The sequence below is a fragment of the Bubalus bubalis genome, chromosome 1 (genome assembly GCF_019923935.1).
Source record: "Bubalus bubalis isolate 160015118507 breed Murrah chromosome 1, NDDB_SH_1, whole genome shotgun sequence".
NCBI lineage: Eukaryota > Metazoa > Chordata > Mammalia > Artiodactyla > Bovidae > Bubalus > Bubalus bubalis.
In genome coordinates this window covers 141294222-141308442 of record NC_059157.1, presented here as the reverse complement: position 1 = coordinate 141308442, position 14221 = coordinate 141294222, and the positions used below count along the sequence as shown (strand labels likewise).

General features: G+C 40.5%; 1 protein-coding gene and 1 long non-coding RNA gene across 10 annotated transcripts in view; one reads left to right on the top strand and one right to left on the bottom strand.

Annotated features, from left to right (window-relative positions):
• The window catches only part of TNIK (TRAF2 and NCK interacting kinase), a 400335-nt gene that overhangs the window by 271682 nt on the left and 114432 nt on the right, over positions 1–14221 (bottom strand). The gene's annotated exons all lie outside the window — the stretch shown is intronic.
• On the top strand, positions 1461–3136 carry LOC123334097. Its single transcript, XR_006551865.2, has 3 exons — positions 1461–1592; positions 1671–1785; positions 3023–3136. It is a non-coding gene; the product is annotated as an uncharacterized LOC123334097 (long non-coding RNA).

Here is a 14221-nt window from a genome sequence, read left to right as displayed (position 1 = left end):
AGAGAAGCATCAACTGGAATCTAGGACAGAAAGAACAAACGATTGTATATGGCTGCTGCCAGGTCTCTGCTTTCAGGCCGAGAGTCCCGTTCCGAGATTTGTATCTGACACTATCTACACTGGTTCTCACATTAAAACCAAAGCTGGTGGGAGTCAGGTGTTCTATTCATCTAATTGATGGTAATGAGATGGTCACCTTCACCTACACAAAGACTCAGTACCTCCACCCACACAAAGACTCAGTTTGAGAGTTAGTTTCTGTGATTCACCAAAGATAATAATCATACAAGAGAACTGGAGTTAGCCAAGCTTTCAGAAACACCAGGCATCTGACCCACAACAATCCGGATAGCACCGAGCTCCAAAATGGAAAGTTTAACTCAATCTTCAAGGCAAGACTAGTTGGTTAAAGGGAAGAACTCAGATCGGCTGATACTGTTTCTAGTAATAGGACAGCCTTTCTCTGCAAACAAGGCAGAGGCCAGGAAGATGAACACCAAGAGAGGAGAAATGAGAGGCTGTCCAAAACTAGAGTGGCAATGACAAAGAAACAAGGGCTTAATAAACAAAGAATCCAAAGGCAAAATGCCTCTGCTGACTTGGGGCTAGGTCTGGAGATTAGTAAGAAGCCCTGGACATCTTCGTGGCCTCCAAGTATTTCTTTGCCATAAGTTACAAGAGTGGTGTTTAATAAAAAATATTTAACAAATAATACTTCTGGATGCCCAGGTAGACTACTTACATTTCATATAAATTAATTCCTTAGTATAAGTATGTCTCATAACTAAGTATGCATTGCAGGATATATTCACACTAGAAAAAATTAGTCATTTACCTAAAATTCAAAAGGTCACACATTCAAGCAGTCAACTTATTCGAATATTTCATACTTACTGGTTATGGAACATACTTAGACCAAAATGTTAGTTTTTTTCTTTCTGAAATTTAAATTTAACTGAGTATCCTGTATTTTATTTGGCAACTTCAGTTGTAGCAAATAAAAATAGCCAAGGTCAGTGACATTTTAAGGGTTTAGGGGAGCAGATGACAGTTCTCTAACATGCCAGAAGGCCAATTTGGAAGGAGCTTATTTTGAGTTTTGATTCATTCATTAGTTGATGCTAGCAGAAGGGCCAGGAGGTCAGGAGTTTTTATTTTAAATCTGCTTCCACTGATTGTATAAAAAAGAAGAAAATTTTGCTGATATCAGGAACCTGTGCCTGAAAGCAATTCCCAAAGTCCTGCAGGGTAGGGTCCACTGTGTTCCCGAGCTTCCTCTCCCCCATCCTGCAGACATCACAATGACTGAGGTCCATAATCACGTCCTAGGGTTCCCCTGAGTTTAACTTGTTAATACTGTTCACCTAGGATGGCAAGAGAGGAGGAAAACTGGGAATTTTCCAATAAACAGGATTACCCATTTCAGGGTCCTAAAAGTCATCAGGACCAGAGTTTCAGATCGACAAAGGGGAGAGCAGCCAAAAGGAATCAGTAAAATCAAGAGGAAAACTACAGAGGCATTTTGAATCAATCTTTGCTTTTAAAATGCCTTTAAAACTTGTTAGCCTGTTTCTTCTGCTTGATTATGTCATGTATGTGAAAAAGTAATGGGTAATCTTAGGCACTTGAATTGTCTCAAGCTAAAGCTACCTTATTGATTCTCCCTACAGAGTACTTAAGGCAGACATACAAAAGAAGTATGTGTTAATTGCTCAGTGATGTCCGACTCTTTGCGACACTGTGGACTGCAGCCGGCCAGGCTACTCTATCCATGAGATTCTCCAGGTAAGAATACTGGTGTGGATTGTCATTCCCTTCTTCAGGGGATCTTCCTGACCCAGGGATTGAATCCAGGTCTCCTGCATTGCAGGCAGATTCTTTACCATCTGAGCTACCAGCAGGCATCTAATCTAAGAGTAACAGTTTCCCTAACAAACATCCTAAGAGGCTTATGTCCATCTCTTTCTCCCACAGGAAAAAAAAAATTCTCATTTAGACTCCTTAATTACTATTAATACTTAGATCTAGATATTAATAAAATGTAATCAGGTATTAATAAAATCTATGCCAGTGATTCTCAAACACTAATGTGCATATTGAGCACTTGGGGGGCTGTCAGAACACGGAATGCTGCCCTCTGTGCCCAGAATGGTAATCCCATGGGTCTTGGGTAGGGCCTGAGAATGTGCATTTCTGAAAAGGTCCCAGGTGATCCTGATGCTTCTGGTTCAAACTGCCCTTTGAGAAACCAAAATCTGTGCCATTGCAGGCAGTGGCATCGTTTAATGCCTCAGTTCATACTGAGTACTTATGAGTTGTCATACCATAGAGGCACACCATCTCTGCCCTTGAATGTGCCCCTCCTAGGATTCCTATCTTGCCTGTCTGTATTTTTAGACTGTCTAGAAAGCCTCAACTCACAAACACATACTTAGAATCATCCACTCCTACAGGATGTCTGCTCTGGCCTATAAACATCCCCACTGCCAAAAAGCAAGTAGCCTTGTAAAAATGATGGATTTTTAGAGAATCTTTGGTAAAGAAAGGAAAGAAACTGTGCTGTCCCTGGGATGGGATTCCTACTCTAAGACAGAAATGATTTCTGGGGTGTTTGGCATTGGGAGGGGGAGGTCCCTTGTGCAATTATATCTCAGTGGGATTTGGTTGAACTGGTTGGGTTCCTTCTCATGCTACATCATACTAGTATGGAGGGTGGAGAAGTCAATAATCTGGATAATGTATTAGAATATACAGAAGACCTGGGTGGAAAAACACTGGAACCTGCAGCAAATTGCATTGAGGAGAGGACTATGGATTATGGCTGCAGACCCAGTGTTATGTGTGTTGGCATAGGTAACACAAATATTCTATTGACTCCTGGCACATAAGCTACCTTTTCTGGCCCCTTGCATCTAGGAGTCAAGTTCTATTAATGGAATGCGGATAGAATGGCCGGGCAGTTCCAAGCCTGGTCCCTAAAATGACCCACAAAAATGGATACTCTCTTCAACTGTCTCTGCAGGAATCTCTTGAGGAAGCCCCAGGGGACAGTCTGATTGGATCAAAGTCACCAGTGTGCACCGCTTGAAAAAGAGCCACCCATCAAAATACTGACCCTGGAGTTTAAGAGCAAGAAATAGACTTTAGATCATTAATCCACTGAGATTTGGGGGTTATTTGCTACTGCAGCATAGCCGAGCCTTTCTTAACTGATACAACTGAATAAAATAAAGTGCAATGATTGTCCCCTTGTCATCTGAGCCACACCAGACTAATGGCCCACTCTGTTCTTCTGTACTACATAGAACCCATACTGACTTTACTCCAAAGCAGTGGCTCTCAAACTTAGCTCACTAAGAGAATCACTTGTTCAGGAATCTTCCTGGCAATCCAGTTGTTAAGATTCTGTGCTTCCACTGCAGGGGATACCGTTGATTCCTGACTGGAGGAATTAAAATCCCACATGCAGAAAATCACTTGTCTGAAAAACGAATACTGAGAATACTGAGCCCTCTACAGACTCACTGAATCAGAATCTCTAAGACTGAGGCCAGACCGCATTGCAGACTTGCCTTCCTGGGGCTACAGTGAAGTCCTTCATTTGGCTCCTATTTAGAGACTGTGTAATGTTTCTCCAGGTGCCTAGTTTAGGCCATTTTGATAGGGTTACTAATCTTTACCAAATTATTTTGAAGTGAAGACTTTAAATTATGTATTGGCAAGAATCAGATATTCAAGTGTAATGGGCTTAATTAATTTAAAAGCTTCTCTTTTAAGATGATGCAATAATTGGCATAAAGCCTGAAATGCCTGAAATCCCTACCAGTGAAAAAGATTTAAATGCTCAATTGAAATGATTTGCATTTTATGGGTTGTGAAGGGAGTATTTAAATATGTAAATAATATTGGCTTCCCACCCTCTCCAGCTTGGGTGTAGCTTGTTTGCCTTTCCCCACCCTCTTTAAAGGAGTTCCTTTGCCCCTAGAGAAGGGAGGGAGTCACAGGATGGACTTTGGCCGTCCCAGGAAGTCACTGAGGAAGCCCAGCCTGAGGATCCTGTCTCAGTCAGAGCAGAAGAGTCCCATCTGAGTTGTCAGAGACTGGTTGTTGTTGTTTTTTAGTCGCTGAGTCAGGTCTCTTTCAGGGCCAGGCTCCTCTGTCTATAGGAATTTCCCAGGCAAGAATACTGGAGTGGGTTGCCATTTCCTTCTCCAGCGGATATTCCTGACCCAGGAATCGAACTCGGGTCTCCTGCATTGGCAGGCAGATTCTTTACCACTGATCCAGACTGCTACGTCCCTGTTAATTCTCAACACACCACCACTCTACCTCAGGGCCTTTGCATTTACCATTTCTGCTACAGTCTTCCTCCAGATAGCTGAAAGACTTGCTCCTTCACCTACCTCATATATGCTCAAATGTTACACTACTCTTGAGGCCTTCAATGAAGCAAGACCCCATTACTACACACACACACTCCTTATACCCTATTTAAGTTTTCTTTATAGCAACTTCAGCATCTGACTTATTAAATATTACTTGTTTATTTGTATAGCATCTGTTTATCTCACATGAGAGCCATGTATCCCTGGGGTTTAGAACCTGGCACATAGGAGGGTACTAGACAAATATTTTGAATGAGTACATGACCAATCCTATTTTCTCAAAGATTACTGAATTTAAATCACCTAAGTATTCGGGGGCCTTAAATAAAAGATGGACTGGGCCCTGATATCTTGGTTATACAAATAAGAGCAGGGTTTTCTTAGGACTGGACAGTTTTCATTTCTTACTGCTTGGTGTTTTGCTTCATTCTGGGCAAATCTGTCATCGAATTAAAGATGCAGTAAAAGAGTTGCCCTGAAAATATTCAATTTCTCATGTCTACAAAAAGTATACTTGAACTAATAGTTTCTGATTTTTGCTTGCAAATTTATAGACTAAAATACCATGTATTATAGGAAGCCTGAAGCTTTGCAGAGAGGCTGTGCTCTAAAAACATGTAACTCAGGGCTTCCTTCCCCTCAAAGAGATGTTATAAAATGGCATGGTGACCAGTTCACACTGGTGGGGTGGCTACTGAAGCACCCCTCCCCAGCCTCTGCGAGGATCCTGTGCCATGGGAAAGCACAGCTTAGGCAGGAAGAGAAGGTTCAGAGGGTCACCCTTCTATTATCTCAGTACAGGACTAGCTGTAAGCAAAATGCAGAGGAAGTCTAGTTTTGCCTTCAGTGTTTTACCAGGATCTTTCTAATGTCTCATGAGACCACAGTCTCAACCCTGCAGGGAACCTAGTCCCCACTCTGCAAGAGCACTCATCCAGAGACTTCATCCTCAATCAGTCTTTCGTACGAAGAAAGAGCAACCCTTCAAGACCACTTTGAGGTTTGTTCAAAATAAAAGGGTTAGAAGAAAAACACACACCGTAATTATTTACCCATGAAAATTATTGACACTTTAGCTCCCAAATATTATTTGCCTGTAAAAAAAGTATACAACATGAACTCAAAACACTAATATTTCATTTCATTTCTGCTTATACTGATCATTTTTAATGCTAAACTCAAGTTGCTGAAGTGAGATTAAGTCCTTGGACTATGAAGACAGCAGGGTTTGAGTCTTGGTTGTCATTAACTGGCTTTGTGACCTTAAACAAGCACCTTAACATTTTTGAGACTCATCAGTAAAACAGCAAGAAAACGGAACTAAACCTCCGGATCCTTGTGAGGCTTAAATAACACCTAGTTCACCCTACTCCAGTACTCTTGCCTGGAAAATCCCATGGACGGAGGAGCCTAGAAGGCTGCAGTCCGTGGGATCGCAGAGGGTCGGACACGACTGAGCGACTTCACTTTCACTTTTCACTTTCATGCATTGGAGAAGGAAATGGCAACCCACTCCAGTGTTCTTGCCTGGAGAATCCCAGGGACGGGGGAGCCTGGTGGGCTGCCGTCTATGGGGTCGCACAGAGTCGGACACGACTGAGGCGACTTAGCAGCAGCCGCAGTTCAAACCAAGGCTCAATTCAAATCAGTGTTTTGTGTTATTGTCATTTTCAAAAATGATTTAATATTACAGCAAGTATTTTTTCTTTGGTTTACGAGGTATTAAGATGCTTATTTCTTACTAAGAAATATCAAATACAAAACTTTTTAAAATAAAGAGGATGTAGTTGAAAACATCAGGGTTTCTGGACAAAAAAAAATGTGTCCAATTTTCAGATCTTTTACTAACGAGTTGTGTGTCCTTGGACCATTGACATTGAAGTAAGTGTTTCAGTTCCCTCATAGATAAAATGAAGGTAAAACTTCCACCTTTCAAGGTTGTCATGAGAAACAAATAAAAAGGTATAAAACTTTAGCACACAGTGGGCTCCACTGATATTCTGAAGAAGTAGATGGCAAAATAAAGAAAATAAGAGAATTAATCCAGTTTTACTTTGGCCAGTCATTAGCTAACAATCAGCCACTGTGAATGAAAAAAAGCCTAGCATAGGCAGTGAAATGAAACCTAATTCATTTTTACAATATGACCTACTTCGGGCTATTTTTGATTCACAGGAACGACCAAAGTTACAAGGAGCTGATTCTGCAAAGACTGTTCATTAAAAGCATTTTCTTTTCTTTTCTTTATGGCTTTCAGCTTTGAAGGATAAGAAAACACATTTTCAGTTACAAGCATCCTTTGAAAGACCCCTGGCACTAATCTCACAGTGTTACTTTCAAAATCTATGCAGTGTCAAAGGTTGCTGCAGACTGGGGAGAGATGGAGAGACTGGAAAGAAAGTGGTTTTAATTCCCCTCAAGTATGCAGCTTCCATTAGGCAGCTCTGAATGCACTAAACAGATGACTCAGGTCTTAATATTTGAAGGTTTGCAAAAATTAAACACTGAATGATCTTCTTTTCTAAGAAGTACCAGTAGGTACACCTAGGTGTATGGTCTGTGGAGAAGGCCTAGCTGTGACAGGACAGTTTTCCATTTGGGACACAAATATTCTTCTTAGATACTGATCCCTAATCACTTAAGAGCTATTTAATCTTAGACAGCAGAACAGCTGAAGGAAAAATATTTTCAGCTGCTTTGTAGTATCTCTCTAAAGTGCCATTGTCTTTTCTTTTGGAGACCACAGTATTCTTAAACCAATTTAATTTACCCGCTAACAAAGATGGATGAAGAAAAGCTATTTTCCCACAGGGCTAAACAAGGATTAATGATAACCAACCAAATTGTTTCTTAATTTTCTTTTCTTTTCCCTCTCCAGCTAGCCTTCTTCAGATAGAGTGTATAGATTTTCCCTTAGTTAAGAAATGTTAACAGAGAAGGCAGGAGTATTCTAAAAACAGAGTTGATTTTTGGTGTTTTTGGTTTTGTTTCTGACATCCCAAGGATTCTGCCTTATAAACTGGAGGAGGGATGGGGACGTTTTATAATGGCGGGGGGGAGTATTTTTAACCTGCAGATGGAGAATGTGGGGGACAAAAGCTTCTTGGGAGAATCTGATAAATGATATTGCCACTGTATTCTCCAAATCAAACCCAAATGAGAACCACTGCTATGTACTTTAGACCTTCCGTCGCAATTATGATGACAAGAAATCAGTTCATTAGGACACTCTCTTCCCATCCACACAGACACCTGAGTTAAAACACCCACAGGGCTCCTACCCAAGAAGAATAAATGGTGTGTAGGTGGGATAGGTCTGCCTGGCCTCATTTCAAAACATAGGGACAAAAGGCATTAGAAGATCATCCCCTAAAATAACAGAAAAACTCAAGTTGCGGAGATGCCAGTTGTAAAAATTTTTGAATTGAATAATATAAGCCTTTGAAACTGACATGAAAACAAGTTGCCGTGATCTTCTGAAGCTGCAGTACATGTTCTAATGCCTGACTGGGGGCAAAGCTCTAGGGATCGTTAACTAGTTCCCAAACCTTGGGGGTGAACCAGCTCCTCTCCTTTTTGGTGAAGAAAGGGGCTGCCCAGATTTTGGGCCTTTCCCAGCCCCTACCTCAAGAGCTTCCGTTCAGGAACAGCGTGGCAAAGAAAAGCTACTCAATACCAACTGCTGTCGTTATCTAATGTCTTCTCTGATGACTTGACTTGCTAAAATGACAGGGTTTATTATTTTTAGCTTTCAGCTTTGGGGGGTTGATCAGTCAAAATAAAGTATGAAAATAGCACCTACTTGGTAAATGCAATTTCAGATGACTGCATCTTAAACTCATATCCACTATAGACTCATATACAACTGATTTTTATTTGACTACGGAAGTTTGAGAAGAAATAATAATAAATACTTTTAAGAGGCAGAATGAATAACTTTTGCCTTAAATACACGTCTATTTTGGAATCAAATCCAAAAGTAAGTTAATGATCAACAACAGATTCTTTTAAAGTACTTCAGGATAGACAGCAAAGTTAAAGAGGGTTTCTGAATGTTCTAACATTCCATCTAGTACCTGTGAAATGCTTGAGAGCTCAGTTAAATGTAGCATTATAAATAGGTGGTGGCCACACATGCCTTTAATGAAGAACATAATTTTTTTTTTCTTTAAAAACCTCCTTTCAAATAAACCTATGGACTTCCCTGGTGGTCTAGTGGTTAAAACTTTGCCTTCCAATGTGGGGTTGAGGAGCAGGGGGCAGGGTTGATGGTGATGGTGGTGTGTGTGTACAGGTTTCATCCCTAGTTGGGGAGGTAGTAAGATCTCACAGGCTCATAGCCAAAAATAAAAAATAAAAAGAACAGAAACAATACTGTAACAAAGTCAACAGACTCTGAAAATGGTCCACATCAAAAAAAAAAAAAAAAAATCTTAAAAAAAAAACTTAAAAATTATGCAGCTCATGATAACATTAAAGCCACAGAAAACCCTTTTTATCATTTAAAAATAATTCTTATTTTCATTTTATAAAGTTTATAGAGGAAAATATGTAAGATATAGTGGAACCCTATCCTTTCTTTGAAAAAGAAAAGCTGTTCTAATATTAAAAGTCTGTTTTTTAAAAAGTAATGATTGTTTTTTTAATACTGCGGAATATTCAGGAAAACACAGAAAATTATAGAAAAGAAAAACAGCTATAAAAATAGGCATATATATAACTATATATAAATCTGTGTGTATATGTAGTTTCATATCCTATTTTCTTTGGAATTAATATGGCATTTCCCCATGTCATTTCCTCATTAATACTGTTTTGAAGGGCTACTTATAATATAGTATGGTTAAGCTCAAATTAGTTCAATCATTCTCTTACTGTAAATCATTTGTTTACTATTTTTAGTGATCAGAATTAGCTTTACAAACAATATAATTGTGCACATTTCTGATCATTTCTTCAGAGACGGATGCACATTTTTACACATAGTCAAACTGCTTTCCAAAAAATTAACTTACTCTTTTTTTTTTTTTTTTTTAATTTCCATTTTATAGACTTACTTTTGAAGAGCAAGCATCACCCAACCTCAGCTCCAAGCACAGCTGCACCTGACAACCTTCCCCAGGGGCCGGAACCCTGCCAGTTTCACTTCTATGGCTCTTCCTGGAAAGCGAGTCAGGATGGAATATCTGCTGTGAGTCAGGGCTGCTGGAGCCAAAGAAAAGGTGTGAGATGCACAAATGCCTCCGGGTAATCCTTCTGCCAGCCAAACCACCTCCTGATTCAGCTGTAACCAAAAGCCAGGTGCATTTACTCAAACAGGAATCACTGAAATTGGAGGAGGGGGCGGGATGGCTGAGATGAAGAAAGATTTTTATCAAGAGTTTCAAGTGTCAAATTTGGCACAAGATTCCCAGTAAAAGAAAAACAGAGATACTCGGCCACTGTCCATGATGAAGTGCGGCAATGCTTAGAGCTGAGGCTGGGTGATGCTTGCTCTTCAAAACTGGAAAAACCTCAGCTGGGGATTTTGTTTCCCTAGAAATTATTTGCAAATTTGAGGGCATTTTGTTGGACAGAATGACTGAAAAGCAATAATGGATGGGAGGAGGTAACGACAAGTAATCTGTGATATGCAGGTGAGTTCCATTTAAAAAAAGAATCATTCAATACTGACATTCTTGAAGATATTTTGTTTGACAAGAAGAGGGTAGGGAGGAGAATGGAGTCTCTTTTGAATGTAATTTTATTTTGCTTTTCATTTATTTTTAGTTTTATATTGGAGTCTAGTTGATTTATAATATTGCATTAGTTTCAGATGTATGGTGAGGTGATTCAGTTATACATATACATGTATCTGCTCTTTTTCAGATTATTTTCCCATATAGGTTATTCCAGAATACTGAGTAGAGTTCCCTGTGCTTTTTCATTTTAAATTCAAATTTAATCATTTGGAAATTTAACATAAAATCTGGCTTCTCTCAAAAAAAAAAAAAAATCATAAGACCTGACGACAATTCCCATGGCAATGACTGGGAAATGAGTAGCCAAGCCCCCTTTGACCTGAGAGGACTGATGTGTTTTACTCATTAGAATGACCTGCCTGGAAAGTCTCATCCTCCTGTAAGGTCTCTCAGAGGTTTTCTCAACTCGCTAGACTGGGGAAATTCTAGAAAGGCCCCATTTAGTGCCCATGCACCCCATGCTCAATTACAGGAGAGACACAGCACCCCTCCTGCCAAAGATAGCTTTCATTGCCACCTCCTTTCCTTCCCTGACTGAGCTGGACAATCCAGAAGTACTCCAAATGGAGCCTGAGAGCAAGGCTCCCAATGCCACGATTTGTTTCTTCCCCTACACCATCACCACCATTACATCACCACCACTCCCTGGACCACTCAAGCACCAGGGCCTCCTCCACAAAGAATCCTCCCTGCAAGCTAAAGAGGATCTTCCTCCAGCTACTATTTGGGGCCCCTGGATCAGATATCCTCAATATGAGGATTAGGGGAATATGTTGCCTCACCAATTTAGGGACAACGCCCCTTGTCAGCTCGGAAGCAGTTATAGAATGAGAACGACGTCCCTTTTCCCTAGGCAACATAATTCTCCTAAAAGAAACGGGGGGAATGAGAGTCAGTTCCTAGGCAGGTTGATAAAGAGTCTAGGGGTCCCCACGGAGAGAGGGGTCTGGAATTCTCAAGGAGGAAGAAAGGACAAACTTTTTTTTCTTTCTCTACATTCCTTAGGATTATATAACAATAATGTATACTGCCTAAGGACAGTCTTTGGATTAAACCTTCTGTTATCTTAAAATGTAAATTATGGGAGTAGACTTGGTCTTTACAAGGATGTATCTTGCCTGAGGACAGTGTTATCTTATAATGTAAAATATGGGAGTAGGTCTGATGAGGTCTTTACAACCTCCAGACATTGTTTGGATTATATAACTTCGTTGTTAACACTAGCAAGCGGGTACTCTTTCTACCCCCTTCTGATGCCCAAGTCAGAAGCTTTCTCTATCTCCTTTATACTTTAATAAAACTTTATTACACACACAAAAAAATAAATAAATAAATAAAGAGGATCTTCCCAAGCTCCATGAGAAACTCCAAACCCAAAAGCCTCAGGCTAGCAAGGGCCAAAAAAAAAAAAAAAAAAAAGAGAGAGAGAGACATACAAAACACTACAAACTTCACCAAGGAAGTAGATCCTGTTAGATTCACAATCTCTGGTCCAGATTCAGGTCTCTCTCCTGGGTTTGGCCTTGTCACCTAGGCCCTCTAAGTCCTCATTTCCCTTTCTGTAAAATGAGAATAACAAGACATCCTTCACAAGCTTGCTGGGGGTGTAATGAGATCTTGAGCGTGAAAATGTCCTTCGTGGGTCCTGGTGTGCAGTACGGGGCTTGGTGGATGTTAGGCGAAGGTGACGTAAGTTAATAATACGCTTTTACTTCCTCTACACCCAGGGTAACATGTCCTTGTCTGGACAGCTACACGTTAGAAAATAAAATATCAGATGCCTTATCTGCCCCTGGGTACAGGGTATATTAGCTCCTTCCAGTAACTTCTAGTGTCAAATGGGTCCATTTCTTTTATCATTCTTTATTCATTGATATGCTGAACAAAATGACAACTTCAAGTAAAAGATTGGTGCCAAAAACAAGCATAGAAAATGCATCATTAGCACTGAGTCTAATAAATCCTGTATCAGAGATCAGAAATGGTGTTCAAGGCAGGAAAGGTGACTGACTACTTCCTTGTGAAAGAGACCCAAGAGGTCAGGGCAGAAAAGGAGAGGTGTAAGTTCCATCTAAAGGCACACTAGAAGTTCACCTGGAAGACAATAAGAAGAGATGCATTTCAGACAGAAGGTCCTCTGTGCAAACAAAGACAATGAGACAGTGTCAAGTGCTTTTGAAAAACTACAAGTAGTTTAAATAACTAATGCACCAGAGCTAGTGAGAGAGAAAGGCAGGCGTTGAACCAGAGGACCCAGCATCCTCCCATAGCAGGGCTTGGATACTGGAAATGGGAAGGTTTTAAGAACTGGAAAGATGGTGTCAGGGTTGTCTTTTAGAAAGATCACCCACACAGCCTGCAATCTGTCTGCTGTTTTGGTGTGTCTGTCTGTCTCTCTACACACACTCCTCCATGTGACTGTAGCAACAGAGGGCCCCTCCCTGAGCAGATGGAGTGAGCAGAATAGAATCCTAGATGGGGTGCATGGAGAGATGAAGGGGAATGATGAAAATCGGAGGGTGCACGGAACACAGACCATTTCCATCAGGACCCCTGGGCAACGGAGATTTCTCAGGCCAAAAGGCTGATGCAAGGCCACATTAGGGCATCTGGAAATGCCCTTGTTCTGCAAGGGTCTCAAAAATATGACATTCAGTGTGAAAGAGCCTTCTAAAAATAGTCTAGCATCCGGCAGTCCTTCTTTCTTTTACATATTAACTACCCTGACCCTGTGCCAAAAAAGAAAGGGTGGCCAGGGTAGGGTGGGGGACAGACCCATGAAGGCCTGAACAGGTGCTGCTGTTTACTCACCAAGTCTAACAGCACCACAGTGTTACCGGACCTCAAACATGAAAACCATTTCCTTAGGGAGAAGTAAAGTATAAAGGGAACATGACTTGTATTAAGTTCAAAACCTGAGTCCTGAATAGTTGATCTATTCACTTGAGTAACTGGTAGCAGTTTTTTACCACAAACCGTCACAACCCCTATGATGACAGAATCCATTACTGGACTAGAGTTAACATCAGATCACTATCATTTGAGGTGACTTTCTTTTTTTAAAAATTATTTATTTATTTTGCTGTGCCAGGTCTTGGTTGCAGCACGTGGCATCTTAGATCTTTGCTGTGGCATGCAGTGTCTAATTCCCTGATCAGGGATTGAACCCAGGCCCCCTGCGTTGGGAGCACAGAATCTTAGCCTCTGGACCAGCAGGGAAGTCCCTAAGGTGACTTTCCAAATCTAATTTTCAGAGAGAGAGAGAAGACTGATCATGTCCCTTCAAAAAAATGTTCTCCTTTAAGCTAGTCACTAGCACCTGTCTCTTAGCTTGGGTTATACTGGGCAATCTCCATAATACAAAAGGGCCTGGCTGAGCACACACAGTCAGGTCAGGGTCATGTTTTACTGGTATTTCTATCCCCAGGGGCAAGCACAGTGCCTGGTCAACACTGGCATGAAATAAAATTTTGTTTAAAAATCTAGACTAACAAGAAAATGCTTAGATCATTTACTGCTTTAGTAAGGCAATAATTTTCAGGTTTTTAAAATTGGCATGTGACTTATATAGAATAAAATTCACTCTTTTAAAGTATACAGTTTGATGAGTTTTGACAAATGTATACAGCTAGGTAGCCACCCTGACCATCAGCCCCCAAAGTTCCTCAGGCTCCCTTGTAGGATCCCATAATTCTACTCCAGGGAATCTGTTCTCCATCCTCATAGTTTTCCCTTTTCTAGGATGTCACAGAAATGACATTGCAGAGTATACAGCTATGGAGGCTGATTTCTATTATTTATATTAAAGATTTTGAGATTCGTCTATTGCAGTATTAGCTGTTTATTTTCATTGCTGAGTAGTATTCTGTTGTTTAGATGTACCGTGTATTGTTTTCCCATTCTCCAAAGGATAGATACTTGGATCATTTCCAGCTTTTGCCTATTATGACTAAAGCAGCTATGAACAGTCACATATGCATTCTTCTATTAGCTTAGGTTGTATCTCTCCTGTAAATACCTACAAGCGGACTTGCCTGGTCATACTGTAAGTGTATGAATAAGTTTATAAGAAACTGCCTGAGTGTTTTTGAAAGT